This window comes from Schistocerca piceifrons, chromosome 8, assembly GCF_021461385.2.
Source record: "Schistocerca piceifrons isolate TAMUIC-IGC-003096 chromosome 8, iqSchPice1.1, whole genome shotgun sequence".
Classification (NCBI taxonomy): domain Eukaryota; kingdom Metazoa; phylum Arthropoda; class Insecta; order Orthoptera; family Acrididae; genus Schistocerca; species Schistocerca piceifrons.
Window position 1 is genome coordinate 20,712,864 of NC_060145.1, and position 27,839 is coordinate 20,740,702.

At 44.2% G+C, this 27,839-nt stretch overlaps 1 protein-coding gene across 1 annotated transcript in view; it reads right to left on the reverse strand.

Moving 5' to 3' along the window:
- LOC124711656 overlaps positions 1–27,839 on the reverse strand; it is a 382,392-nt gene that overhangs the window by 275,984 nt on the left and 78,569 nt on the right. The window lies entirely within an intron of this gene.

Here is a 27,839-nt window from a genome sequence, read left to right on the forward strand (position 1 = left end):
TTCAGGCATCATAACGACCGTATGGAATGGGAGTTCCACGACTAGGCCGTTAGTCTGAGCGGCTGCTATCGCAGATTGCTTTGCACTGGAACGTGTCGAAGTAACAGACTGTTTAATCAGAAGCCGAACGAAACTCAGGCTGACATTATCAAAATGGGGCTGTTGAACAATGCGGTACAACGGATATGTAACAATAATTTTTTCTCTTTTCAGTAGCATGTAAATACACGATCTTGCCGTCGTTGATAAGTTGGAGATATTTGTATGTGAAAATAATAGGGGCCAAATTTCAAAATATGAATCTCTGGTAACAAGTTACTAGTAAATATCACTACTGAAGATTTGCAGAGGTGCTCGATTTATTGCCTGCAAATATGAGAACAGTTTAGTCATCTGCTAGTCCAGAGTTGGAGTTTCTCCTCCTGCGTGAACACTCAGATGAGCAGCCCACTATTAGTACGATGACACTGTTTTGCGTTAGTTATGTGGTCTAAGTCAACGGGGTTTATTCTCAGTATTTTCTGAGAAAACAAATCATACCCTACTCTGTAAGTGGTCTTGGCTATTTACTCTCTCTCTCTCTCTCTCTCTCTCTCTCTGTCCTTCTCCGCTCGCCGACAGCGCCCTACGGTTTGCATTTCCTCTGTGCAATGTCCGTCTTAATATGTAGCTACGAGCAGCCTGATTCGAGACACTCACAAGGTATTTCTTTCTTGGTACTGGGATTAAAAGAGTGTCCTAGTGCGAAGTACGGTGTCCACCCACCCATCCTTTCTAATACATCTGGAACAGATGGTTAAGGTGAAACTCTGTCTCCGCAGTTTCAACGCTGATATTAACCACAGGCTGAGCGTTGTTCTGATTACGTTGCGTAACAACACGAATTCAGAACTCCAACCACAATGCTCTGCCCTTAGCTCCTTGAGGAACAGCACTATTCGTATTTTAGTACTTTTGATTCTGAAGAACAATGCCTGGAAGACTTCTGTCGAGAATTCACGCAGCTGACGTAAAATGAATTTGTTTGAAGTCGTTCGACGTTCACGTAACTTGTTAAAACATATACGAAGAAAAAAGAGACTCAGAACCTGACGTTGATGCGAAGTTGGTATTTTCGTCAGAGACAGCCGGAAGATTGATGGCGCCAGACGGCTATCTCCTTACATATAAAATACATAAGCCGCCATCAGGCATGCGCAAAACGTTCAGAGAGTGTGTCTTGACTGAAGGACGCGTTTTCGGCCGTATATATTCATTATGCTGCTGACCATGGGAGCTGCAGCTGAAACTGCTCATAATTTTCTGCCGGAGATAGCTTCATTTTGGTTCAAGCAGGTCCATAAAAAATTCATTCGTGTTTGAAATGTCCACTCTTTAGATACATATTTGCTATAACAGAAAAAAACCTCGCTGCGAAAACAACAAAAAAAGTGTGATATGTGAACGTAGCAACCACAAGGTATGTGTATGCGCACAATTATAACATTCAGAGAAACATACGAACCAACAAAGGTTTATCAATAACTTTATTAACTGCCTAGGTCAAGTCGTCATATTATTCCCACCTTCTGAAAGATAGGGCGTTCTTTCAGAACTGTACATGTCTAAGTTACGCGTGTGATTCCCCAGTTTCTGCGTGCTCCATCACAAGTACCGAAACAGTCGCCGAAATAGTCGTACTTTTGCAGTTATTGTCATGAATCTTGATGAAGCAAGTGCAATTCTTAGGTAGAAACTGACGCGCCTCAAATCTGCATATTACGAAAATTTGTAACAATATGATGTCATACTGTGCTCTATAAGGTAAATAAGGTTATTAAAACAACATGAAAAGTAATTTCGATTTGTCTCGAACAGGCATAGTGTCAGTGATGTTTAAAAGTTAGTTTGTAGTACTGTTGTTAGGGAGGAGAGAGACTAGTCTACTAATATAGCAAGTACTTACTCGCATCAACTTTGGAAGTCTAACCGCAAAAGGAAAAGTCAACAGGAGACTCAGCACTGCGTGTATGTGTTAGTACAAAAAAGGGTTATACGTCGATATAGTTGTTTTCTGCAGACCTTCATATTTAGGTGGAAGTTGACTGTTTTCCTTTCACTTTAAATTAAAAACTCTGGTTTCTACTTGTACGCATCTGTGCAATGAAGCAGGAATAATAGTAAGTTCTGAACGCTGGTTCACTGTTTAATGGCAGTTTTAAGATATCTAAAAATTGAATTCACCTGGAACAACTGTAGAGAAAACTAACAGTGCGGTACGATAAGAGTAAAAGGGGTAGTGAATTTCATTCAAATTGCTCTTGCCTGTACTTGTAGAGAAAGTACAGAGGGACTTAACGCCAGGTAGGCAACTGACCTTGACTTCTGTGGAACAGCCAGTACCCAAAAAGCGCGAAACACCACCCAGTGACACAGTTACAGCTATCTCCCTTTTCCTTATTGATCAAAGTAGTCAGGCAAAATTTCACCATCTTTACAAATTCAATGAACAGCGCCAAATATCTGTTCATCTCAGAGTCACGCTTATGTCCATATCTCTGAACGATTTAACGTATGGTAGGAACAAAGCAAGTATGAAATTAAAAAAAAAGAAAAGAAATATTTCCGCTTATCAACGATTTTATCACATGGAGGAAGCAAAATGCATGTCAGTATGTATAAAATTAAAAAAAAAACATGATCATATGTTGGATCTTAATTACTGTCTTTCGTGCCTCTTCAGTAAATCTACTGCTCTGAAGCTGTAGAGATCACAGTCGACAGGTGACGAATAGAAATGAATACTAATGGCGACAGCTTTTCTATTTCCTACACGCAACTAAATACCACTAACATCACCAATAGTAACGTATTCACAATGTCAGTAATTTGTCCCCAACCAGTTTATACGGTAGACACGGAAGGTTGTAATGATTAAATCTTAGGTGACTGATCATTGTGGTGAAACAGTAGCTGGTCCAGATTTTATCGAATCAAAGATGGAATATCTAGCCGTGTAATACATACTTTGTTGTACATATAGTTCCAACCATTTTGCCCCCTTCTACCGCTCTTCTCCTTCTCTGGGCATAAAAATATGAATTATATAAGGCCGTAGATACTGCGACAATGAACATCACAGTAGGCAGCTCACCTGCAGAGAAAATGGAATCTCTAAAAAGGGCAAACGTTGGCGAGAAAAACATAGACACAAGGAAGTTAACTCGAAATAACCTTGGGTAACAGAACAGATACTCCGATTGACTGACGGAAGAAGGACGTACAAAAATGCTTATGAAGAGACAGGAATACAACACTGTAGATCACTTAGAAATGAAATAAATAGGAATTTTACGAAAGCTAAAGCGAAATGGTTACAGGAAAAAAAAGTGAAGAAATGATCGTCAGAAGGACAGATTCTGCATATAGAAAACTCAAAATAACCTTCGGTGAAATTAAAAGCAAAGCGCCAGCATCAAGAATGGAGGAGGAATTCCGCTGCTAACTTCAGAGTACGGGGTCCCGGGTTCGATTCCCGGCGGGGTCAGGGATTTTCACCTGCCTCGAGATGACTGAGAGTTTGTGTTATCATTTCATCATCACTCATGAAAGTGGCGAGATTGGACTGAGCAAAGATTGTGAATTTGTACGGGTGCTGATAACCGCGCAGTTGAGCGCCCCATAAACCAAACCATCATCATCATCATCATCATCATCCACTGCTAAAGGCAGAGGAAAGAGTAGATGACAGGAGTACATCGAAGTCCTCTATGAGAGAGATGAACACTCTAATGGTGTTGGAAGAAGAAACTGAGTTGGTATAAATCACATAGGTGATCCATCAATAGAACCAGAGATTAACAGACTTCTGGAAAACTTGAGATCAAAACAGCAGAAGGAATAGATAACGTTCGAGTTTCAGAACCATTGGGTGAAATGGTAACCAAACGACTATTCAAATTGGTGTGTAGAATCCTTGAGAATGGACATAACATCAGACCTTCGGAAAAAATATCATCCACACAGTTCTGACGATAACAAGGGGGGTTAAGTGCGAAAGCTATCGTGCAGCTCACACATCAAAGTTGCTGAGAAGAATAATATGCAAAAGACATTATTAAGAGGAATCAGGACTTTAGCCACCTACAGGCACTGAAACAAATCAATGGTGAAGCTTGAAAAGTTGAGGCGCACCAGGACTCAAACCTGGATGCTCCACTTCTCTAGAACTGTTGCCTTAACCAACGCGAACCTGCTACTCTTCCCTTCACAGTTTTTCTAGGTAGGGGAGTCAGTTTCAGGCCAGTAGAGACAGGGCGAGCAGGGGTCGAAACCCGAGCCTTAGTCACGATGTATCCCCCTTCCCATCCCTAAACAGCACCTCTGATTATAATAATAATAATAATAATTATTATTATTATTATCATTATCATTATTATTATTATTATTATTATTATTATAGCAGGAAGGAGGGTAAACAAAACATCTTTATTCTCTATGCAATTGTGCCCTTATAGGGGTAAAGAAAAAATGTAAACAACAAAAAAGCAAATTGAAGCTTAAATACAACACAAAGGCCGCCCTTCTGGCTGAACCAACATTAGACTCTACAACCGAAGGGAATCCTTCAAACCTGCCATTGGGGCCAGACGCATCTTCACAAAGAAAGATTCTGCATGGCTCTGCCATTTTTAGGGTCCTTAAAATTGACATGCGCATAAGATTAACTTTTCATACCCATTATACCCCAACTGCGACGAGGGTCCCAAAGACACTACACAGATAATTAGCAAAGTATTGGCTGTAGAGCGGGTAGCGTCAGAGATGAATGAGTGGTACCAATAGGAATGTCCAAAAGTAGAGGAACTGCTTGTCACCATCCTGGCAAAGGTACAAGATGGTCAAACCATTGATCTATATCACTGCACGCATCTTAGTAGGTCGTATCTGGGATAAGAAGAGATGTCGGTGTCACTGCAGTTGGGGTGGTCTGCTGAATAAGGGCCAACATCAGTCTCGTCGTCATCCATATCAGGCATATGGCACTGGAGGCATAATGGAGAATCTGCCATACATATGGCATGGAGTTTCTGGCGATTCATCGATTCATATATTTATGGTTTACCACCAAATACCAGGCCGCTCTAGCATCCGAATCGAGGAGATTCGACATGTGCAATGAACGCCAGATCACCGCCCAAGTAACCGAGGGCAGACTGCTTTCAATCGGATTTCAGAGATGGTGTCGCGTCATCCAGCAATAAACATCGTTGCCCCACTGCAACCGCTCACACGTCAGGTCGGCGTTTGACTTAACTTAAGTCCACAAAAAACATCTTAAAGTGATATTGTTTTGGGGCAATATGTGCCAGTGCACTTTGTGGTTCGTGAGGGGTGGGGGCCAATTCTTCGATCAGTCCCCATGAACCTGAGCTCATTATGAGCCCACATCTTCATAATCGTGGCGACATATAAAGCAGTTGCTGTAACCTGCACTCTGGTCGTTCCAAGACCTCCCTCTGTGGTAGGGAGAGTGAGCACTTTCATTATCATTCTCTCACTGGCGAAGTAATGAAAGGCAGCCTGTAAACTGTGTGCTATCGTCTTTAGCACTGGGAAGCACTTAGCGAGATGGTGAACCCTGGACGCCAGATAGACGCTGAAATAAGCCACCTGCTGGACCATGTTCAAAGATTCTAGAATGTTGCTATGGACATGCAAACATATACCTTGTAGGAGATGAGCATAAGTAAAGTACACTGACCATCGATTGTCGTGCATGTTGATAATTCCCAAACTTTTGAGGCTAACCTGGAGTATGGAACCAAGCTACCTTCTGGGAGGACCCTGTCGATGACCATCCCCTCAGACGTCCCCAACCTCATGCAGGTTACAGCTGCAGAACCGTATTGAGCAGTCCAGTCCAGTGATCTTTGGACTTTGTCTGCCGTATGCACTAAAATACCAGACTGTCCGCAAATATGCGCCAAATGAAAGGTATGGTCTCTCAGTGTAAGCTCCTGCAGCTGGCATCATAGTCCATGTAACAGTCACTCCATCGCAATGGCATACATAACCACCAACATGGGGCAACCTCGTCTCAAAGAGTGGGTGATAGTGATGATGCCCACTGTATGACCATTCATCATGACCTGTGAAGTTGTGCCACACAGAAGGCGCATGATGATGTTAATGAAGGACTGCGGAAGTACACCCACTGCAGTACCTTTTCAACATAGTTGTGCTGTACCCTATCGAAAGCATGGTCAGAGTCTACTGACACCAATGGCCTGTGCACGCCACATGCCTCCATCAGTCTGATAACATCGCTTAATTACCAAGCGCCGCCTTGATTTTGCTGATACCAGATAGACACGTCTGGTCTGTAGAGACGACTTAGGGCAGGACACTCGGAATGCAGGCAGCTAAAATACTCAAAGATCGCGAAACCGCTGTTGAGCAGTGTAAGGGGCCAGTTATGTTCAACTACCCGACCAGGAGATGGCCAGGAGATGGCCTTCTGTCAACAAAGGCAAGTGGCACTTGTACTTCAGAGTTCATCAGTTCTTGGTGCATAGTAACCCCTCAGGGCATCATAAAACCATGGAACATACGATAAAATTCTATCAGGAGACCATCTGGGCCTGGCGATTTGTTGATCACTCCCTTAGTGGGAGTGTCACCAGCATCCTCCACCATTACAGGGTCCTTGAGGGTTACCAACATGTCTCCATAGGACTTCATCCATCCCTGGAGCGTAGAGGTCTTTTGTGGTGTAGAACTGCTGGGAAGAATCCAACAAGGCGTTGGTGATATCCTTTTGGGCGGCCAGGTACCGACCATTCAGCATGGAAATCAATGCTCTTTGACATCTGCAACATTTGCAAATAATGTGTTGCATGGCCAGTGGCGACCCCTGATCTGATCTTGACGATGTGTGAGCACAAGTGTGCCCTCAAGACATCATTGTGTAAGTGGAGAAATTCTTGTTTGCGGTCACTGAACGCCAGCCTAACATCTTGGCAATGGTGGTTGGGCGGATATCTCCAATAGTAGCATAAAATGATATTCCACAGTGTGCTTTTGCCAACACATAGCCTCTCGAACACAGTGCACCATCATGTGCTGCAGAGCAGGTTTTTTTTTTTTTTTTGCACAATGGAGCCATAACTGTATTGTGGAAAGAAATGTCCGATGCCTAGCCGGCCACGGTGGCCGAGCGGCTCTAGGCGCTTCAGTCGGGAACTGAGAGACAGCTACGGTCGCAGGTTCGAATCCTGCCTCGGGCATGGATGTTTGTGATGTCCTTAGGTTTAAGTAGTTCTAAGTTCTAGGGGACTGATGACCTCAGACGTTAAGTCCCATAGTGCTCAGAGCCATTTGAACCATCCGATGTCGCTTCTCACAGTTCCCCCATGTCTCCACTATTTTCTGCCAACAATCTGGATCCTCAAGCAGCGTGATATTCATCTTCCTGAAGCTCCTGCTCCAACAGCCCTCCGTTTTAGGAGGGAGATGGTGGAGAGGTAGGCATCACGATCGGTAAAGGCTGTCATCCATATCTCAATGTCAGAAACTTAATGTCGTCGCCCTAAGTCCCTGGGAAATGTAGACCCAGTCAAGGTGACTAGCCAAATGTCCAGTAATGTATGTGTATCCCTGTCTGTCGCCATGAATCCTCATACAGGTATTGACGAGGTGAAAGTCTCGCACCAGCAACTGCAGCTTCCACACTTTCTAAACTGTGGCATTTGATCTGTGGTGACATGAGACAATTGAAGTCACCGCCAAGGATGATATGATCATAGCATCCCTCGAATAAGGGTATGACCTCCTCCACATAAAACCTCAAATGATGGTCTCTCCTCTTGTCTATACTGGACAGGGTGTACACATTCATGACCCTGATGCCCTGATATGTGATACAAAGTCCTCGTGGTGATGAGATGTAGGTCACACCTTCGATCATGATATGTTCGTTCACAAGAATGGACATACCACTGTCGTTGTCTGTGCATGCTGCCTCATAAACATTGTATCATAAACAGATGGGAACTGGTAGAGACACATATCCTGTAGGAGTGTGACATCGAGATCCGCCACCCACAACACGTCACGAGACATCTGCTGGTTTTCCTTGGATTTGATAGTATTGAGGTTGATGGTGCCAATCCGTTAGGCCTGACAAGGGGAGGCGGTATTGTTTGCACCCATTGGGATGGACAGTGGTGGGGGACCTAAAGAAGGTCCCACTGTTGACAACATGGCCCTCCGCTAACTGTCGTGATATGAAGCAACTGCAACTGGTTTAGCTATCAAAGCAGTCTTCGCATCCTGAATATCGTCAGCACATGCAGTCAAGCTTATGCAGCGATCATCCCACAGAATTTATGGGATGGCTGAAGGTTGCAGCATGTCTATGATGGTAGCAGAAATGATCTGTCGTCCATCATCCAAAAGCAGGACACTGTGAGAGATTGCCTGCAAATCTGCTGCTGGTCGAATCCCATCAGAGGAACTGACGATCCCATCTTCGTGCAAGGGATGGTCGCCACCACAGAGATCTTCGTCCTCTGTGAACATTTTCCTCTAGGTAATGAATGTATCCAGTTGGCTTTTTATCCATTGTTTTGGAGCCCAAGGTTTATGGACATGAGTGTCGATATACGACAAGAAGTTGGGGTCGTTGCCATCGGGAACAAAAGCGACAGTTCTCACCACCACGTCTGTGGCAGCCAACCTGACCTGTGGGACCATTCCCCCTTCAATTGACAATAGCGCTCTGGGAATGCAGACTGTCCATCCATAGCGCCCTGCCGCAGCATCAGGGGCTGTTCAGGTCGACTGAAGATGACACTACTGTCGACAGTCAATGATCAGATGGTACAGACTGAAGGGCCCCCATGTATGTCAATCAGAGCACCGCCAGATGAGGCGACATATTCACCTTCCCTGGAAGTATGCAACTTGATCTGAATGCCCCTCTCACCTATATCCAAAATTTGTCTTTGGCTGATCGTCGTAAATTACGACGGCATGGCATCTGTCTATGTTCAAATACAATGAGACATGTTTAGTAAAATCCATTTGCACCTGGCACAACTTGTTCAGAATGGGGTACGTGGTAAAGTGTGCCCATTTTCGATAGTATAACTTACCATGATACCATTGGGTCTCAATGCTGTGATCACTATCTCTGCTGGCGTCTCAGATTGCCGAACATACACAGAACCACTCTTCTGGCCGAGACCTGCATGTTCCACATTCGTGGTGCCAATGTGTCCACCCGAATGTGAAGGTCACTCATCTTACTGAGGAACCTCTGACAAGCTGCTTCAGCCAAGAGTTTCATTTAGACAATGATCATGAGGTGAATCCCTATTAGCCCATGATAATAGATGTGTACATCATCTCATAAAAATTGTCTAATTCCCAATGCTTTTGGTCACATATAATTGGTCTTAAAGCTGAACTTCAATATCGATTTTCGTTGTGAAAATGTCATGGTGTATATAAGGAAGTAAGCTGCATGGAGACGAGTAAATCACAATGAAACCATGCACACACTAACGCATCAGAGACATAAGCAAGATGTCCGTGCCGCTTCAACGCCCAAGACAAATTTGTCATCAGGTACCGTCTCGGCCAGTTGGACACGCTTCCCGTCTGACCCAAATTCTCAACCACCCACGCGAAAGTAGCACCTCCATCCATTAACCCCATTGCTCGTAACATTCGCTAAGTCCCGCAGGGGTTTGTAAGATATGGTGCATCCGCACTGAAAGTACCTCACACACACGTATATATATGAGATGTCTGCTCTGCTGGACTTAGCGAATGCTGCCATTGCATCAGTGGGGCTAATGAATGGGGGCGCCACTTGCTCGTGACATATTGAAAATTTGGATCAGACGAGAAGCGTGTCTGGCTGGCCGAGACAGTTAAGGCAACCGTTCTGGAGAGAAACGGAGCATCCGTGTTTGAGTCCTGGACCAGCAACCTTTATCATTGACTTATTTCAATGCCTGTAGGCTGCTGAAATCCTGATTTCTATTGATAATGTATTCTATATGGCTGCTGTAACACCAGTGGTGTCTGTTCTGTTGGACATGCGCAATAGAAAAAAACACTAAGAACTGAAAATAAAATTGAGGAGCTGTTAAATGATGATCATTTGGCTTTAGGAAAGGTAAAGGTGCCAGACAACCAGTCCTGATAATGAAAGCAGGACAAGTTCATGTCGTTTATCGACCTAGAAGGAGTGTTCCACGACGTAAAATGGTGCAAGATCTTCGAAAAAATAGGTATAAGTTGCACTATGTACGAAAACCAAAAGGGAATAATAAGAATCGAAGGGCAAGAACGAAGTGCCCGGATTAAAAGGATGTAAAACAGGGATGCAGTCTTCTACCATACTGTTCATTTTACACACTAAGTAAGAAATCATGTAATAAACGCAAATTTCAAGAGTAGGTAAAGGAGGGGAAGTGGTGGTGGGCCGAATCAAGCCAGTCAGACTGTTCTTGTACTTCAGGAAGACATTCCGTGTAGCTACGCACTGTCACCTAAGAGAATAAGAGCTTATGGACTGGACATGTGTGGTGACTATGCTGAGGCCTTCCTAACAGATAAATCTCAGCACGTCGTTTGGGGAGAAACAGCAACATGTGGAAGTCATTTCGAGAGTGCCTGAAGGGGATGTTAAAGGTCAGATCCTACTCACGGTATATGTAAACTCTGTAACCGCAGCGAGACTGTCTGCTGCTGCTGCTGCTGATGATGATGCTACTCTTGTATATAGGAAAGTAGCAAAGACGAAAAACAGTAGCAAACTGCAGGAAGACCTCAACGATTGGTGAGAGAGAAAGAAAAAGAAAGAAAGAAAAAGAAAGAAAGAAAGAAAGCTCCGCCGTTACGGCCACAGACGGGCCACTCGGGTCCGCCCGACCGCCGTGTCATCCGTCAGCCAATGGCGTCATGTGGACACGGCATGGATGAGCGCGTGGTGAGCACACCGCTCTCCCGGCCGTCCTCTGATTAAAAAGACTTGCAGCCGTTCCTTCTCGGTCAAGTAGCTCCTCAGTTGGCATACGAGGCTGAATGCTCTAACTTCCAGTCCTCCCACCAATAAAAAAAAAAGTCTGGCAGTACCAGGAATCGAACCCAGGTCCTCCGCATGGCATCCATCTGCGCAGGTCATTCAGCTACGGAGACAGACGCTAGTGCAGCGACTAACACAAATGAATCTAAGGACAGATCTGTAATCGTGCGATTACATTAATGGTGATCAGTCGCTAGAATCGATTACAATAGTGAGACAACCAGAAATGTGCGTCCGTATGGCCTAAAGTAGAATGACCACACAAAACTGGTTGCAGAAAATGCCAACACCGAGCTGATACTCATTGGAACAACCTTACCGGTAACTAAATTTTGTCCATCCACAGAAAAAGTGACTCACAAAACCCTAATTCTTGAATATTGCTCAACACTTATCAGGTAGTGATTAACAGAGGACACGGAGTGGATCCAAAGAAGAGTGAATACATTCGTCGCAGTTTACGTTTGGTAAGCACGAGATCATCAGAGGTGCTCATCTACATAATTTCAATGTCAGACGCTGCGAGAAAGCTGTTGCACTTCGCGGAGAGGTTTACTGTTACGTTCCGAGAACAGTCAATCACCTGTATCTCGTGAAATAATCACGGTGGTAAACTGGAATAATTTCAGCCTCACACGGAGACTTACCCAATCAGCCTTCTCGCATACCATTCGCTCACTGAACACCAAGGGGGGCTATGACAGTGGAAGTACTTTAGAATCTAAACGATTTACCTTAAGGTGGCATGTGGAATATTGGTGCTGAAGATACTGAGATTGACTGATATTCACAGAGTGTTTCTGAAGAAAACGAAAGGGGTATTTCTCATGGAAAACTTTTGCAATTACAACATTTCACCTCAGAGACAAGAAACTAACTGTCACGACAGGGTTCTTGCAGTGTTCTCCGTTAGTTATTTTTATCAGACTCAATGACAATTCATAGGCTTTCAAGTTGTGTAACCTCCAGTACAGAACTTGTTGAAGGACACTATATCACTCATTATTTTCATGTTGGCTTCCGATGCGCTGCTTTACTTAACATACTCGTCCAGTTTATTTGTACTGTGCAGATAATTACCGGCGGTAATCGAAATTGAGCTGCATGACAGTCGTTTCTTGTAGCGAGCTAATATACGTAGCGAGTTCTTGAAAGATGCAAGTTGTACTTAATTCTGCCGCAACTCGGTGATTCGGCATTTTTGCCTTGCACACATGCACATACCTCTCGCCTTCACGTAGGCACGCTAACATCATTTACACAGCTGTCAACCAGGCCTTTGATCGGACACCTCTGGCTCTTTTCGAAACATTCTTGTTTTTTGTTTAGTACTATTATCTGCCTTGATACAGCTGTCTCCGACGGCTTTTCATGCATCCTCCAGCCAATTACAGATTAACAACACTCCAAGAGTTAACTTCTTCACCTGTCAAGCGGTGTAATTCCTGTGTAATCCCCTCCGGGATAGAAAATCTTAACCAGTTAAAACTGCGTATCGGATCGTCACTCGAACCTCCCTAGCAGCTATGGTATTCAAGCACGCCTGTCGGTTTAGTCATAACTTCATTCAGATGTTGGTGTCCGTGAGGAGTCTTAGAACTGTTCACTTGGTGAACACGTTGTATCTAACCAAACTGTTCACTGTAGCTTATACCGTTACTCCACTTAAGAGAAAAAAAAATTAAAAATTTTAAGAAAATAGTAGACATTTATTCGAGTAGAAAGGATTTAAATTTACAATTACATTGGCTCTTTGTGCGAAACTGACCGAAAATTTGATAAGAAACGAATTTCATAAATATGGACCCATTTGTTATAAAGACCGAATAAGATAATGTAAGATTGTCTTATTTTTTTTAACACATTAGTGCATTTTCGTGACACATTTCTGCATAGGTAATGTACTATTTTGTGTAGGGTGCTATCCAGAAACAAGAGCACACAGTTAGCGACCGAATATAAAATAATGATCAGAATCTGATAAAGTACCAATGCAGTTCTATGCGATTTCACAAACGATTTCCCAGTGCGGGGAAGCCGAATTTGATGTGTATTTTGCATTGAAACATCTATAGCTGCGATAATCTCTTCACTTGCTCTAAAAAAAATTTCCAAACGAAAAGCTCTTAGGACGTGGGACTGTAAGTGGTAATCAGAGGATGCCGATTGTTGGAGATCAGGTGGTTATCCAAACAATGCCACCCTAGCAGGACGTTCCCTTCACCTCGAGAAAATACTTTTTTTTTTGTTTCATGCAAAACGGCGCACTCTCCTCAAAGCTGTGTGAATGTATGAACGAAAGTGCTATTACGAGAATAAGAATAATTATTGAGAACCTAAAACTGTTTCAGTGGAACTCTACAGTCGTATCTTCCGGCTGCAGAGTAGAGTATCGTGGTATCGTAGGCAAGGACGTATTTGCTATGTGTCTGTAGAAGACCTAAAGAAGTCGTGAACTGTAAAGTTACTTAAATAGTGCTTCATCAGGAATAGGCGAGATTAATCATTTAGTTTCAAAAATGGTTCAAATGGCTCTGAGCACTATGGGACTTAACTTCTGTGGTCATCAGTCCCCTAGAACTTAGAACTACTTAAACCTAACTAACCTAAGGACATCACACACATCCATGCCCGAGGCAGGATTCGAACCTGCGACTGTAGCAATCCCGCGGTTCCGGACTGCGCGCCTAGAACTACTAGACCACCGCGGCTGGCTCATTTAGTTGTAGGAGAATATAAATATAAGGCATTCATAGTTAACTGTTATACAAAGTTTTAGAATAAGCCATGGATGGAAAAACAGATGTTTAGGTTTGTATTCCGGCACTTACCTGCGCAGTCGTCCAGACGTGTGCTTTGTCTGTAACCAGGCATCGGGTCGCCAAATATTGGAGCGGAGTGGTATTTCTAATATAAACACGTATCGTAACAGAATACGCCACAGTTTGCTTGAGACAAAAATTTCATTGTGTACATGCAAACGAGAAATAATCTGACACTGTTGCTCGACAGGTACAGACGCATGATAGTGTGTGTTTCAGTCTCTGCAGTGGCAGGATTTTGTTTATAACCTAGAATTTATAAAGAATTCACTGTTTTGTCACTTCGTGAAGTAGCGAAGGGCGTAGGCTATTTCAACATGTTTCCAGCGCAGCATTCCTGCAACAAATGTATAACTTAACACAAAATTGTTAACGCTTTCGTGTTCACAGGCTGACAAACTGCCTGTTAACTTCTGTCTTGGGTTCTTCGGCCAACGGTGGGTTGATGATATTGCTCGGTAACTGTCTTTTCGTAAGTGCTTGCCTGTGCTGCTTGCTTGCTTGTTTGTTTGGTGCTTATTCAGTAGTATGGCATTGTATTCTTATCTGTATTTCTCCGCTACTGGATACTGCGGTTGAGTGTGCGTGAGAATCTCATGGCGTGATTACTGACAACGAACCTGATCTTAATTATTGACAAAATACTAGTGCACGCAAAGAATGATGCGAAACAAACACACACACACACACACACACACACACACACAAAAACCAACGCGCTCAGTAACGGGGGGTGGTAACCGCTATCATCGTTCAGGCCTACGTTCATATTCCTACTGGTTTATCGGAGGCGGGGTGGGAAGGCTAATTGATTTGGCATTAATTTGTAAAGTAATGAGGGGGTTCTTTTATAATTATGAATTTGAGGTTGATAATAATCAACGAGGATACGAGAGGTAATTGACTGAAAATACCAACACCAATTTAAGGTGACTGAAATTTTATTACAAATTAAGATGGCATAGTTGAACATAATGTGGAATCATCGGTCTACACTATTATCGGTCCTAATTGAGTACTGAAATACCTATTTGATCTGGCACTATTAACGTATTAGTTGTCGCACTGTAGGGAGGTGGAAAGGAATTCATTATGACACACCAGGGCACAATCTCTGCTCTCGTGGTTCGCGAACCGTGTCTACTGTGATACACTCCATTTCACTACATCTCACCACCTTCCAGACGGAGCGTTTCCGCACTGCCTCCTCTCCTCATCACGTGCCGGCTACTGTTCCCCAAGCCACGCTACCGAACGGCCACCCCGGCTGTTGTTTGAACTGCCACGTTCCTATTGGCTGAAGGCCAGCCTCGGCCTTCTACACTCCTCAGAGCCTATCTTCCTGAAGTCTCTCATGCAATCCCTGTGTTAAGCTTCCTTAGTTTCTCTTTTGAGAAGCCTTCTGCATCTACTGACAATCTCGCCTTTCTAAGCCCAACACATTACACAACATGCCCTCATACATACTGGAAAGGTACAGAGAGGACGAGGAAGTGTAACACATTGAAAAGGCAATCGAAATAAAACAATAACCTTTGCATGTCCATTAGTCGGGCTATTGGCTTAACATGTGAGGATAATATGGTAATGCTGCAATCAGCTGATTAATTTCTGATGTCCCTTAACAGGGATATATTCAACTCAGGTATGTTTTGGGTTGACGAAGTGTACTCACATTACCGCTTCAGTTTTCTGACTTATCGTCATCACGAGTGGGTGGCATTGTCCAAGCTTCACCCTGCATTGCTGGTGGCAGGCTGTCCGCCATCAGCAATGTAGAGTGTAGCTTGGACAATGCCAGCCACTAGTACTGGCGAACGAAACGTCAGAAAAATCATCAAACCAACGTCAGTCGAAGAAAGGAGACAGAATTCAACAAGCAATTTATGACTGAATGATCGACAAACGCTTTTGATCATGGTAAAGATAAAATTGTGTGCACCTGGAAACGAAATTCTGTATTTTGTAATTGCTCTGGCTCTAGTAGAAGAGTAAATAAAGTACCCATTGCAAAGAAAGAACTTTCCACATATTCGAGATTATTAAGTTGTGGACCGAGCACCCCTCCGTCATCTAGAAGCAGAAAGTCAACTATAAGGGTTGCCCAGAAAGTAATGCATCGCATTTTTTTTTCTCAGCCGTAAACAATGCTACGAATGCGAAACGTTACGTGTGTATTATTTGAAGTGTCCTGAGTGAGTGCGCCAAGTTTCCGTCACTTCCGACAGACAGCGTAGCTGCAGGACAGTTTCAAAATGGCGTCTGTAGGTTACTTACGTTACAAGCAACGTGCAGTCATTGAATTTCTCACTGCATAGAAAGAAACTCTGGAGAATATTCACAAATGATTGTGCAAAGTCTATGGAGCACCTCCTGTCGTCAGAAGTGCAGTTAGCCGCTGGACGCGGAGGGTGAGGTCATCAGAGGGCGGTTCGGCGGAGCTCCACGATTTGCTGCGGGCCATTCAGGAAGACATTTCGAGGAGGTGATTCACACAGTGAAGCACTGTCTCCGCCACCAGGACAGGGATTGGTACCCCTTATTTCGCGCTGGAGGAAGGCCATAGAACGGGATGGAGATTACGTGGAAAAATAGGGTGAGTAGATAAAACACCATTCTTTCGTGTGTGTAATTCCCATTATGTTCAATAATGGATTGTTGAAGAAAAAAATGCGGTGCATTACTTTCTGGGCAACTCTCGTAGATAGCCGGCACGGCTGGTAGTTCCAGGAAAGAGCTGGTCCCGTATAGGCGGTAACGCACCAGCGTGCATTGTTCGGGGCGGAACCTTGAGGGACCAAACCGGGAGTGTGAGAGCTGTGGCCAGATTCCGCGGAGCGCTGCTGTCTCACGTCCAGGTCGCGTGTTCGCATCCCCGCGCTCTTTTTTTCCCCGCTGCGGATCGAGCGCTCTCGCTGAACGGGTGCGACCGCAGCAAATTGCTGCCGCAGCGGTGCTCTCTCTTTTTACCCACTAGCTGCTGCCTCAGCCGCCAGCATCCAGAATTTCGGCCTTACGTGGACGAGCGACGCAGGAAGCACACAAACCCATCGCGCTGGTGTTCGTAATACGCGATGTCGCTGTCCTTATAGTAGACTAACGCAAAAAGCCACAAGGGAACCGATTTATTCGGTTTTAAAAGCCTTAATTTCGATTCATATTGAAATGAAGGGGAACCAAACAGCCTTGGGAATCGTTGGCTTATCTGATTACACTGACTGTTCAATCTTCGTGTCGTCTTCATGTTTCAGAATCTCATCACATGTACTGTACACAACCTTGACTATTAAATATGCTAAAATAGAGTTCAACATATTCCGGAAGGCAACTTATTCAGACAACATCATCCCGGCCGATTCAATCCACCCCCAAGCGCATAAAATGGCGTTTTTCTATTCTAGTATCCATCGGGCGATTTCTATTCCGTTGCCAGATGTCAACCTCGAAAAAGAGTTACAAATTCTTGAGAGCATTGCACAGAATAATGGCTATGATCCAAAGACAGTGAGGCAGTTATATCATAAGAACACGCGAAAAAGGACAACGACTTTAGTAAACACAAATACTCAAACCCAAGATCAGATCAAGAAATGGTTGTCGGTTCCTCATATAGGTAATGTCTCCTACAAGATAGGGCGCCTGTGGAAAAATTCACGTTTTGAAATTTCCTACTCGACGAGTAATAGTTTAAAGCAAAATTTGGTTCATTCCCTTGAGAAAGACTGTGACAAGTCAGCGAAATCAGGCTATATAAGATTAGGTGTGATGATTGCCCATGTTATTACATAGGTCAAACAGGCAGAGCTATAGCAGTAAGGTTTAAAGAACATCTGACAAAGGACGTAGGAACACGGCGGTCAGCCTTTGCGGAACATCTGGTGCAAATGGCTCATACACCTAAACCTTTACGTGACAGAGCTACTACATCATGAAGTTAAGGGATATAGACTCGACACGCTTGAGGAACTACAAATTTATGCACACCTAATTACAGATAGAGGCAATTTACTGAACGATCAACTGTATCTAAAAAATAGGGAATACTTCGAAGGCTTCCAGCCTATATTAGGTTTACAAAAATTCATAATGCATTACAGTTTCTGTAATAATAGAACCTTTCCTACAGATGTTCATACGAGATTTGTTGGTCAGTTTATAAGGTTCTGTAGTAAATGTAAAACGTAGTCATGCTGCATACTGTAATTAACTTAAAATAGTAAAATATAAAATTAATTCATAGCAAAAAGGTTATCTGACGCGTGCGTAATAAGAGTTTGACTCTATACGTCTCGCGCATGCGCGCCGCCCTCTGTGAGGCAGACCGCGAAGCCCTCTCGGTCCGCAGTCTCTAGTCACACGACGAGAGCCATACAACGGGCTTGAAGTGAATTTGCTACAGCTTGTTTAATAGAAGTGACAAAACCTTATGGTTATGCATCAAGTTTTATAAAGATGTCTTAGGACATGGCCTCTTTTAGGCAAACATTTAAATAATATTTTATGTAAGTACTACACGTTAGATAATTTACTAGCACATTATAATATTAACTTGTTGCAGGTTCTGAAGAAGACGTTATTACTAACTTTGAAACCTGGGTAAACGATAAAGTTAACCTGCAAATGTAGGCTGTATATTCTTATATAAACAATATCAGTTGCTGTCACTGCATAAAAATGTTAAAAATTTTAAAAATTACTGTACACGTTTTCCCAGTAACAAAAAACGTCCATAGCATAGGAATTCCATAACGACTGGCAGATTTTGGTTCTGCCTCCGAATACTGTAATTTCCGAACCGCTCAGAAAGAAGCACACGTGAAAGCGCAAATTTTGTTGATTAGTTCGAACCAGTACTCCCCCCCCCCCCCCTCCATCCTTTACAGAATCGAACATTTGCGCTACGTTGTCAGAGCTGTTTGTTTAGTACGCATCTCAGTGTTCATGACGTCACATCGCCTGAAATACATGTCGCACATCGATATAACTTTGCAACTAATTCACTAGTATATATTGGCATTGTCTGCAAGATGTGTTGTGGCTCGACTTAGTAATAGAGAAGTAATAAATTAAAACATCATGCCTGATGCTGAACTTTTACTGCATCTACAGCGAAAACTTAATAAGAGATGACGTATTCCCGTTCGTTATTTTGCAGAGAGTATCAGCGAGAAAAATTTTCGAAAAAGTTTGAAATTGTGTGGAAAGTTTGTTGGAAGTCACCAAGCGCTCTGATTCTCAAATGCCAAACCAATATATAAGGGGCGCTCAAAAAGAAACGAGCCGGAGGCATAATTACAGAAACCAGTGCCTGTACGTACCTGTACTGGCTGTTGAGACACTTTTCCCACTGTGACACAAGGCAGTGAATGGCTGTCGCATAAAATTCTCGGGACTGCACTTACAGCTGAACGCCGCTGTCCACACGAGTGCAGGAAAGGTTATGCTGACGTTCTTCTTTGACCAAGATGGTCCCCTTTAGACTCACTTCCTGCAGCACGGGACAATGGCGAATACCCAGCGTTACTCGCAAACCTTGACCACCCTTCGCCAAGCGATCAAATCTGAACGACCAGGCAATCTCACCCGTGGGGTCATTCTGCTTCACGACATCGCAGTCTCAGACGGCCAACACAGGCGCGGCGCTCCTGCAGAAATTCAAATGGGAGGTTCCCGGCCACCCTACATACAGTCCGGACCTCTCTATCTGTGATTATACCAATTTTGGCCCCCCTAGGGGCAAACGATTCACCTTGGACGACGACGTCGAGCTGAACGTGCGGAACTGGTCAACATCGCAGCCCCTGGAATTTTATGAGACAGCCATTCACCGCCTTGTGTCACAGTGGACAAGTGCCTTAACAGCCAGGGTAAGTACTTCTAACATACAGGTACTGGTTTCTATAATTGTGCCTCCGGCTTGTTTCTTTTTGAAAGTCATGGGCTAGCGATACGGACATATAATGGAAATGCTGTGTGGCTAGGGCTTCCCGTCGGGCAGAGCGTTCGCGTGGTGCAAGTCTTTCGAGTTGACGCCACGTCGGCGACTTGCGTGTCGTTGGGGATGAAATGATGATTATAAGGACAACACAACACCCAGTCCCTGAGCGGAGAAAATCTCCGACCCATCCGGGAATCGAACCCGGGCCGTTAGGTATGACTGTCTGTCGCGCTAAGTACTCAGCTACCAGAAATCAATGTGAAACGTACGACGAACTTTAATGGAAAGGGCTATGGCAGCAGACAACCGACGCGAGTGCCTTTGCTAACAGCACGACACTGCCTGGAGCGATTGTGATCGGTCCGTGACGAAATCGGTTGGACCCCAGACGACAACCGTGGCCTGGTCATGTGAGTCCCGATGTCAGCTGGTAAGGGTTCGAGTGTGGCGCAGACCACACGAAGCCATGAAACCAAGTCGTTAACAACGCCTTGTGCAAGCTGGTAGCGGCACCATGATGGTGTGGGCTGCGTTTACATGGAATGGACTAGGTCCTTTGGTCCAGCTGAACCGATCGTTGATTGGAAATGGTTATGTTCGGCTACTCGGACACCATTTGTAGCCGTCCATGGACTTTATGTTCCCAAACAACGATGGAAAGCCACAATTGTTCGCAGTTGGCTTAAAGAACATTCTGGACAGTTCAAGCAAAGTATTTGGCCACCCTGAACCCAGATCGCCCGACATAAATCCCATCGAACATTTACGGCACATAATCGAGAGGTCAGTTCATACATAAAATCCTGCAGCGGCAACACTTTCGCAATTATGGACGGCTATTGAGGCAGCACGGATCAATATTTCTGCAGGCAGCTCCAACGACTTGTTGAGTCCACGCCACGTCGAGTTTCTGCCCTACACCGGGTAAAAGGAGGTTACCTCAGTATATGCACAGTTTCGAACTTGAATACTTGTGCTAAACCCCTACCGTAATTATACCTAATAATGAGTAGATTAATTTTTAAAGTCAGGAAATAATACACGAAACATCGAAATCATATTTTTGGTGCACCTAGGAGACGTTAAGTGGGCAACCTTGCAACCATCAGGGTGGCCAGGGTTTGCCATTTACCAATCTAGATTACCTTCGCTGATAGAGCATTTAGATACATTCAATAATCAATAAAATGTGCGCTCCTATTTACGCAGAAGCTACGAAAATAATGTCGGTGGTTAATTTGTTTGATCCAAGTAGAGTACATACTGCGATGATTGTGGGTGCGATGGTGTGATCGTGTGCCAGACCGGGATTCGAACTCCGATGCCTGCCTACAGCGGGACTGAGACTTTTAATCGCACCTCCTCACGACCCACTCGAAGCTCCATGGATCCATCCTCTTGGAGGTGTTAACCTCAAAATATCAAGGAAAACCTTTATATAGTTTCGAAAAGAAGGAAAAAGCCTGTGATAAGTAGAAGCTTTGAGTCGGTCTGTGAGGCGTGGTGTAGTGCGCTACTCCTATACCGAGGTATCCAGGTTCTGATCCCCGTCCCCCCCACAAAACAACTGCTAGGCCGGTCGACGGTGTTGGTATTGCCTAGGAAAACAAAACCCCATAGTTTGCTTTGTATCAGCGGTGTTCCTGAACGGTTGTCAAGATGCAGTATTACTCGTTAAGAGAACCTGCAGACATGCATTTAACATGTTGCGCAGCAGGACGTTTTGCGAGAAAGCCGAGTGAATGTACAGAGGAGGATCATTCCTGAGGATGTGGCTTGTGATCGTGGGAGACACGATCAACCAGTAATCACTAGTCATCGTACTTGTGAAATATACGCTTCACGCTGCTATCATTATTATTAATAATTGTATCAGAAGCATCGCATATATTCTAAACCTTTTTCCCAACTGACTAAAAATAATAAATGAGTACAAACTCAAGTCCTTGTACTAAATAATTTTAGCGCAGGAACGGAACACATTAACTTCCTTCGGATGAGCTGATATAATTTCTTCACGGGAATACCTACAACGTCTGGTTACATTACATTGGCAATGTCTACGAAACCCCAGGCGTATAAAGTTTCGTTGCAACTAACAACATCAAGCAGAAGTCAGTTCAGAGATTTCAATTTGGTGGTAACTCTCCTTGCATCGATTTGCAAGCTTTTCTGATGGTTGGATTCAGCGGTGTTCCAGGACTTTATACACCTCTTCAGTCGGGAAGTGGCTTCACCTGTGTCTGATTCTGAGTCTGCATATATAGTCCGCAGAGCCTCTGCATAGTGCATGTTCGAGGGTACATCTCACCAACATAAGTTATTTTCGATCCTGTTGCATTCGCGAACTGAGAGATAGACTGATAGTCGTACTACATCTATAGAGGATGGACAAAACTATGGAAACAGGAAAAACACATTATCATGCCAAATACGATGTAAGAAAGCCCTTGGCACTCAAAGCACATTCCAGTCGTCTCGGAATGGGTAAATACAGGTCCTGCATGGTTTTGAAAGGAATCTGATACCATTCTTCCTGCAAAATAGTGGCGCGTTCAGGGAACGATGATGGAGGTGAACAGCGATCACGCACCCTCCTCTCCGAAGTAGGCCACAAAAGTTTAGTTATATTGAGATCTGCTGAGAGTGGTGGACCGGGGAGATACGACACGTCATCCTCGTGCTCACACAACCTCTCCTGGACGATGCGAGCTATGTGAACAGCGATCCTGTCATCTAGGAATATAGCTTCACTACTGAGGGACAAACATTGTACCAGGAGACGGACCTGATCAGCAGGAATGGTCACATAACTCTTGGCAGTAATGAGCCTTTGCAGTGTAACCATGGGGCCCATGGAATACCACGACATGGCTGCCCGAGTCATCAGTGAACCTCCGCAAACTCGGCTATAGTAGCTGGAAATAGTCTGTAACACGAGTCATCCGATCAAATGACTTCCTCCGTTGTCCATGTTTTATGACCCCGGCACCACGTTTACCTATCACGGGGATTTACATCACTGGTGAGGTTTTTGAAATTCCAGTTCGCCCTGCAGTCCCCTTCGTGTTGTTCTGCTACTGACAGTGTTCACGAATCAAAAATTCACTTCTGCAGTGACTGTTGCACCTGTCGTCTTATTTTTCGTCACAATCCTGTTTAATGGCCGTCCGTCACGATCGCTGAACACACACCACTTCTCCTGCGTTGTGAGTTACCGGATGGGGTATCTCCTCTTTTCTGAGTGCGGCATAAACATCGATGTGGTGTGTGTTGGCACGGAAAACACTGCGACTACCTTCGTTGCTGAAGCAGCAGCAATTTGTCCACGTGCGAATTCAGTGAGCTCCAACACAGTGCACTAAGTGTACAACACGCCGTTCTGAGCACCACTGACACTTGCAACGTACTGAATACATTGCACAGGTGCTGTTGGTGGTCATACACAACAGTGCAATACGCAGTTTTGATAACATCTGCGCTTATGTTCAAGTATGCATTTCTCTCGGCGTTTCCGTATTTTTGTCCACCTCCTGTACATGCTGGAGACTGCAATAGATCTAAGAAATATCAATTACATCCATTAATCCATTATGAATTATGTTTTCATAGCTGCGACTGTCATGTAAAAATGAAAAAAAAAAAATAGTTCTACGTCAGTCACGAAGTTAATAAAGTAATTCAGTCAGCTCTAATAAAATTGTTCTTGAACTTGAGCTCTGTAGCAGCTGGTTGTACACATGGTTGTCACGTGCAAGTAAGAATTTCGGCTGTATTTTCCAAGAACGTTTAGTGTCGGAGACGAATGAGGCAGAAAGAGAGCCTCCGCCCGCCGAAAGCCGTTGCTGTTATGAAGTGGCTTACTTGCACGCAGCAGCTGTGTAGCCTCTTGTTAGAGCCCAACAGGGTTAGGTAACAGCTATGGCTTGAATATATGACAACGCAGATTAGCAACAATTTAACAGTTACTTATTAGGAGAAAGTACACGCTACGTAACTTGAGTGTAACGAGGGTGCATGATAATGTTATATGTTCATTGGTACTGATGAACCTTTGCACTCATGTCAAGTCCTGAATCCAGTTAACGATGACCAGTATTGCTAGTAGAACGTACAGTTGCGCGCTTTGCGTAGCTGCTGTAGATACGTCCTGATGCTGCCTCGAGGCAGCATATTGATAATATTCTTCTAACTGCGTATACTGTGCTGATATTCGGCGGATACTGACACGAGTAGAGCCGTCCGCCTGCTCATAGGCTCGGACTGACGACCACTTCGGAACAGTTTCAGCGATGAACGGCGGAAGCGCGGTGTGTGCGCCCTCTGTGGCGCCTGACCACGACTACAGCACTTTGCGCCCTGTGGAGGCTGGCCTCGGTGTGCGGCGCCCTCTCTGTGCCTCGTAACTTCTGGCGGGCACAGCAGTTGTTCGTAGGCTGCCAGTTATCAATTTGTAACTTCCGGTCGACTTTCTTGGTTTGTGCTGATGTATAACACGCTGAAAGGCGCGCGCTCACTGCTGAACCTGTAGTTTTCACAACCGTCAGCTGGTCAGTCTCCGAGATATGTTAAAACTGATCCAAGGTAGCACAATACTCCTGTATGTTAACTCGCCGTTCAGTGCAAGTTTTCAGCAGAGACGACCAGGAAGTCAGCTTCCACGAAGGCAGCGCTTCCACACTGTCCGTGAAGCCTCTCAGTCATCAACCGCAAGCTTTGCAGTCTTGCCCACAACACTGTGTGAGTCCCCTGGACATCGCAACTATGTTTCGTGCATAATGTGTGCAGAATTTCTTCTTTGAAGGTGATCAGGCCTTCTGAACTAAATAAAGGATGGCGGTGCAACTCCTCAGATGGAACGTTCCTAACTGACTTCAAGGAATACAATTTGGAAGGTCCTAGTGAAGCAGGAATTACATCCACAAAACAAAACAATACGTGCAAGCACTAGAGGCAAATGATTTTGAGCGCAGATTTCAGTTCGTCAACGAGTCTTGTTGTAGAAGGTGGCCAATATGAAACTGGCCTAAAAAATATTTGGACATGGCCCGTTTTCCAACTCACAGAGTCATATATTTTTCATGGCACGTTTACCGGGGATACTTTAACACCTGTACGTATAGTCTGGCGTAAAAAGGTATCATGTCCTATCAACAGAAGCGCTCGTTAGACGGGTATTGAGTCAGAGAAGGGCCCATGTCCAGATAACCGAGCATATAGCGGACCTGTTCCAATATAAAAGAAGAAACTAGTCGATGTGAAGAAAATTTTGCAATAAATACTCGACGAGCCAGTGGCCAGCGCAGGATGGACAGGATGACTGAAGCACAACCATCACTGTCTGCTTTGCTCTATTTTGACTGTTGTTATATTTTGGGTACATTACGAATAAACCTGTATGCTCATAACACACTCTTTTGTTGCTATATGAATATGAATAATATGAACGTACATGACAATCCTTCCACTGCAGGCAGAAATATAGTTGCCTCAACGATGTCATCAGGTCCGTGAAACGGTCATCTATAGTTCATTCACACTGGATTACTTAGCACACTGGATGGCTAGAGTATGCTGTAATGGTGTATATTGTTTCACCTTGAGGCCACTTGCTTCACAGCAACACGACGACAACGTGCTTACGCCCCATTGTGTAGTAACACAATTATTGTGTCTCCTGCAAAATTTACTTTCTGGGACATGACTCCTTTTCCGACTCACAGATTATTTTATACTATGTACTGAGGTGGTATTGACCGTTGTTAATGAAGAGGAGAACAGCCCATCAGAGAAAATGCTGGAAACTATGGTCGTTGGTAGTTTCACACGTCTGTGGCTACCAATACCCCGCGTGCTCCGTCCCGAGTACTTGGCTGTGTCATTGTGTTTGTGTGTGTTTAAAGATCAGTTGCATACAACGCAGAATACTGGTCTCCACAAAACAGCGCGTGTTCATTGTCAAGTGCTATGCGAAGTACAAGATGTGGAAAACGTATGCTGAATTATTTGCTTAAGAGTGTAAGATCGGAAATGTTTTGCCAAAACCTTCTGAAACATCTGCAATCCAAAATTTAGTGGCAAGCGAAAATTAAGAGTGGTAGTGTCGAAACATTATTAAAAAAAGGACCTGCACCTCGCCACAAATTTACTGCCGTTCATGAGTTAAAGCGTTCAGACGAACTTTCACGTATTGATTTCCGCCGGTGGTTACTGAATGAAGCGGAATGACGACTTTCGGAACTTCAGTTTTTCATGCCTTCACATCAGGTCTGGTTCAGCCCCTTCGGGTATGTATATGCACAGAATATGGGCCATTATCCCTCAGAAAAAAATCCAATAGGTACTATGGACAACCGTTGCATAATCTCCAGATTGGTGTTTGGTGTGCTACGTCTGATGTCCGCATCGTAGCAAGATTCTTTCACCAAACTGTTGACATTAACTGGTATCTACAGAAACGGTGGGTCACCTTACAGAAGATGGAAGACTGTATAGATATTTTCAGCGAGACGGAGAAAACTTGTCACATGTGCACAGGGAGTGGACAGTCAGCAGACGCAGAGTAATCTCCAGACCACCACAATCTCGTCTCCTTCCCTGTGATTTTTACCTGAGAGCCAATTGAAGGGTCAGGTACAGTAAAAAAAATCCTCGCCCACAAGAAGAGCTACAGCAGAAGACAGAAAACGCTAGTGCTGCTGCCCCTCAGACGGAGATGCTACGAGTCTCTCACAGTTTGAACATCGAGCACAGCGGTGCATCGGTAACAGTGGCCACTTCCAGCGCCTTCCATTAACAGAGGTCAGTCCCGCATCACTCTGCTGCAGATATGTATATTGCGGTCGAGTTTCACTGTGGCCAGCCTGTAACGCAAACCCTGAGGCAGGTAGCCTCCACTCTGAACACCTGCTGTGAGCTTAAGCGATCGCTGGAGGGTGTATGTTGGAAGTTGTTAAAGTCAATTAAAGAAAGTAAATCTTCATTTCCCACCATTAATTCCGTATCTCGAGATACCCGGTGTAGGGTTCTCTATCATTTGTATAATTTTGAGCCTAAAGTTTGTGGTACTCTGATAATTCGCTCCTGCAGGAGCTAAGCCATCTCAAAGCACGGGTTCCTACGCTACTTGTTATCTACCCAGCAAGCTCTAAGCATCCAAGAAGTGTGCCGGTAGCCAGCGATTCCTGAAAGATCGAACTCCCATGTATGAAATAGCTACAAATTTGACAAATGAGTTAATGTATCAAATATTTCACGTTAAACATGTAAGCGACAAAAAGTTGAGTAAATGGTTTCAAATTATGTTTAAAGTTTGTTGGAAGTAGCTAAGTGCTTTCATTAAGTGCTCGGGGTGGCCGAGTGGTTCTAGGCGCTACAGTCTGGAACCGCGAGACCGCTACGGTCGCAGGTTCGAATCCTGCTTCGGGCATGGATGTGTGTGATGTCCTTAGGTTAGTTAGGTTTAAGTAGTTCTCAGTTCTAGGGGACTGATGACCTCAGCAGTTAAGTTCCATGGTGCTCAGAGTCATTTGAACCTCTTAGCGTAATTTGCGCCCCATTAAGTTTTTGACGCATCTCGGTGTCTATGACATCATATTTCCTGAATTATGTATCCTACAACGATATAATTTTGCAGATACATTCATTGATATATGTGAACACTGTCCGAAAACTTTGTTGCGAATAGTTAGGAATAAAGAACTAATAAATTAAATGCGTAATGTTGTTTACTGCACGCCATTTTAAGCACAAGCTAGTTTTCCACGCATCTCAACGTCTGAAACATCTCATCTCATGCACTGTGTGTTGTACAATGAGAGAAGTTAGCAGGTAGATTCAGTGCTATTTGTGGATACTGCATGCAAACTGCGTTGCGAATACAGTCGGTAGTAAAAGTTAATAAATTAAAACATGACCTCTCATGCTGAAATTTTACTGCATGAACCCTGAAATATTGTAGTAAGCGATAAACTTTTTCTTTTCATCATTTTGTGCAAGG